Genomic DNA, 4,651 nt, shown 5'->3' with positions numbered 1-4,651 from the left:
CATGTCTCTCGATTGTAATAAACTCCACCTCGGCTATTTTTACAGGCGGATAAGATAGCTCTATATCGAACGAGAATGAGAGATCTAAACGTAGAGTAAGTCTTACGTTGTGTTCGTCATAATGAGCTCTTTTATGAAAGTATACGTACAATTGAGCAGATGATTAGCGAAGATTAACGGGACAAACCGGAAACGAGTATCATCGAAAAGCGTTCGTGCATTTTTCATTTACGCGGATAACGAGTTCCGCGTTTATGAAGCAGTCTCTTTTTCTTAAATGATCTTCGATTATAGTCGCACGCGAGAACGTATTCTTAAATAAATAAGTGAAATATTTGTTAAAATTTGCCTCTTGTATGTATATTTTTGTCGCACTTTTACGACGCCAGTCTGCAAGATTTCGACATTGTAATATTGTAATGCGCTATAGTATAAAAGATAAATTTTACAATAGCTAATTGTTTTCAAATATTTTTTTTTATTTATACAAGAAACTAGAAAAGCATTAATGATTAAAAATATTTTATTATTTTATAATAGAACAGACAAATAATATTCAATATATTAGTTATTTCCAAGAATAATCTAAGAGTTACAATCTGATCTTATCAAAATTATTATTTTAAATATATTTCTTCTAAAAATTGTTAAAAGACTACATCTAAGTCTTATCTTTTGTTATTAATTCTCTTTTATCGTTTACTTACTTTTGTAAAATACAATATAACTAAACAATACTTATTTGTGTAAAATATGACGTAAACTGTCAGAAAATTATGGAAAATTATATGATAATGACGCTTGATTTGTAGGCTTGCAGTAGTTTACTTGTGTAAATCCGGACTATGTTGAAATTATATTGGACATATATTTCCATAGATCGTTATATACATATTAGGATTAATTTTTTATGCACGAATACAATAACTTAGATTTCCGATCTATTGCAATAAATTCTCCGGAATTGATATTACAGTTGACATTATAGATTTTGCATCGTACAAATTTGATTATTCATTATATGTATATCGGACATGTACTTATAGCTTTGTTATCCTGGCTTAGCATAAGCATAAGTATAAGAAAGTAATCATAATGAAGGGCAAATGATAATGCATATGCATAATCTAAAGAACTGCCATAATTGAGTGACAAAGTGTGCACAAAAATTTCATATGAATGGGAGAGAGGCGTAAATTAAAAGAGGAACATAATGTAAGAAAAATATTCAGTCAGCTGTTGAGCGTTCAGGAAGATAGATTTTGTGCATAGTTTATCTTACAATATTGCGATAGAAAAAGTTAAATTAATAGTTAGATCTATTGTTACGCATTATCACAGTCTTGTTTAATTTGTGATACTACGGTATTACGGACACAGTATAATAATATTGTACTAATTAACACGTTTAAGAAGAAGACATTTTGACGAAATAGTGTCATGCAACAATGCAGCGTTTTCGTGAGCGATTTATAAATTACGACTTTTTATGAGTATCACGATCAACAGTTGTTTTTAGCCGTTAAAAAGAACATAAAATTATACTGCAACGTGAGATGAAAGATTTCATTGAAACGAGTGCGAATAATGCAAGATTTCGCAATGCTATTAATCTTTGTTCCTCACTAGGCAACTAATAAATGAAATGGAAAAACTTTGCTGAGAAGACAAGGAGAAGCTTCCAGTCTTTTTATACTAATATAAACGCGATACTTTTTCTACGAAGATATCGTTGCTACTACATTTTTTATTTAATTGTATTTTATCAACTTAAGCAAGAGAGCAAAGATTCCATTTTGCATCGAACCCAATATTTTTGTAACGACAAATCATGTCAATTCCAATTTCTCTAGTTTTGCAATATAACTTTAATCTTTTATAAATCCATGTAATTTTTTTTATAGAAGAAATGGCTGTTTTTATTGATGATAAATTAGTGCAGTAAAGACTAATATATTGTGTGTGACTTTCTTATATTTTCAAACTTCAATACTTTAATATGTATATATTGCTTCTTTACCTTTTACTTTTTTTAATTAATAATTCAAATTGTTTCTTTATAAAATTAAAACTTAAATTTTTAATTTAAATTAACAAAAGAAACGTGCTAAAAAACATTGCAAAGATATCTTCCGGACATCTTTGTGTCATACAATAGATTCTGCGCAAATTGCAAACAGCCATATAAAATTGCATGACAATGCTAAGTTATAAAACGATACTTCATGTGTTCATAGAAGGATGATCTGCGCATATTATTATTGTGTAACGTACCGTCATGTGTCACAATTTCATATTCTCTGGGCGCACTTCAAAAATTTAAGAAATGCGCGAAAGGCTGCGACATAGTGAAAAAGCGTATGTACCTAAACGTTATGAACTCTGTAATAATTCTCATTATATTTTTGTACATAATTGGGAAGAATTTTACGAGAGAATAAAGCGATTGAATGAAAGAAACTCGAGTTGGCATATTCGAAAACCAATGATGGAAATTAATGATTCACGTACAGAGAAAGAAAGAAAGAGAATGTATTTCAATATAATTTAATAGATACAGATAAATTGCTCAATTTTATATATTAATTTCATGTCTATCATGTAATTTTATATAATTTTGGGGAATTTAAAAGAATTAATGTAAATGAAAGTATAAAATAATACATATTTTTATTTCATTAAATTTGCGTAAAAGATCTAGATATAATTTTTAATTTTATTTCATTTATTGAAAATCAATCTTTGTTTTTATACTTATTAAAGTTTAAAACGTGGAGAAATATATAATTAAACATTGCGAAAATATTAATATCTCAATTCTTATCCAGATGCATAATTAAGAATAAATAATTTTTGAAAATGGGATAAAAATTTTCTCAGATGCAAGATGCAAAAATTATTTATTTATTGTTCGGTATTAATCTGAAATGTGTTTAAAATCTGAAATACCTTTTCTCTTCTTCTAGAAATTAAATAATAAAAATTTTATTTTTAACTTTTGCAGATTATATTACGTTCCTTGCTAATTGATTTTCTATCGATGACCCATGCTATGTGTTCATATATGTAAAAACATAATAATAATAATATCATATACGTGTTAATAACAGATTTCACATATAATATATATATATATGTGTGTGTATATATATATGTATGTATATATGTGTGTGTGTATGTATATGTGTGTATGTATATGTGTGCATGGATATATGTATGTATGCGTATGTATGTGTGTGCGTGTATGTATGTATATATACAGGGTGTTAAAAAAAAGGGTAAAATATTTTAAGAGGATTTAGTATGCCTAAAAACAAGTCGAAAAGTCTTAATAAACATGAGTCCGCAAATAAACCGTTTTTGAGATATTTTTAATTTAATTTTTTTAAATATTTTTTTATAATTTTTATTTTTTGTTAAAATTTTTATTTTTATTATAATTTATGCAGAAAAATAAGTTGGTATTTTACCTTATCTTAAAGAAGATGCTCAAAATGACCTCCTGCCATGTCTATGCAGACCCTGCATCTTCTATCTCAAAAATGACTTACTTGCGGACCCATGTTTATTAAGATTTTTTAACTTATTTTCAGGCATACTAAATCCTCTTAAAATACTTTACCCTTTTTTTTTAACTATAAAATCAAGTGGCCTGAACGAAAAATTCAGCGTAGATCACTAGTGACCCGACTGTAACGGAAAGTTCAGCGGTAACCTACGCTGAACATTCCGTTAGAGTCGTATATTAATAACAATAATAACGGAAAAACGTTGAGTGCCGCATGATCATTATATTATAAACATCTATCGAGCTCGATTCACATATATATATATATTACAGAACGATACATACCTGAAAACGATCGAGGACAATCTGCAGCCGTTGCACTGCCGATTTACGCGACGAAATAAGTACGCAAAATACGCGAAGTGGATTTCGATCCACCATATTCTCGTGTACGGTACACGACAACGAATCATTGAAATAGCGATATCGACATACAACTGGACGGTCGTGCGGGTTCTTTATCGCATTTACGTACGGCACTTTCGCGCGAGATAACTCTGTCGTGCACGAGATTCGCTTCCGAACGATAATAATCGCGAAAGATACATATTTAATACGCAGCGCGATTCGAACTCGACCACTCCGACGCGATGCGTTTCGCAAATGACCGATGGGTTCAAAATCTATCGAACTGGCGATATTGCGATTCTCGAAGTAGCGATACGATCGAAGCAGCGGACCAATCAGAGACGAGACTCGTTCCTCTTCTCTCGCAACTGCACTTCCTCCGTACCTCTTTTCCCTCCGACGCTTGAAAATATTTATCTATTTTACTTTCGATGCAAAGAGGGGTAATGTAAAAAATGTAGCTAGAATATATTTCTCTCGAGTCTGCTCGTCTTTTATAAATAGGGAGAAGGGTAAAAAGAGAGCGCGTGAAGGAATAAGTGCGGAAGGTGCAATTGAGCTGAGCACTGAGCACAGCTGCTCGCGTTCTCGCGGAAACAGAATCCAAGGTGTTAATTGAATAAATATTCAAAATGATCTGATATATATCTTTTACATATATATATAATATTTATATATATAATAAAATAAAAGGATAAAATAAGCGATTAACGTACGATTTCCGCTGGTTCACAG

This window comes from Prenolepis imparis, unplaced genomic scaffold (genome assembly GCF_030444845.1).
Source record: "Prenolepis imparis isolate NDT839.2.m4 unplaced genomic scaffold, iyPreImpa1.0 SCAF_7, whole genome shotgun sequence".
NCBI classification, from domain to species: domain Eukaryota; kingdom Metazoa; phylum Arthropoda; class Insecta; order Hymenoptera; family Formicidae; genus Prenolepis; species Prenolepis imparis.
This window is presented reverse-complemented; position numbering follows the sequence as displayed.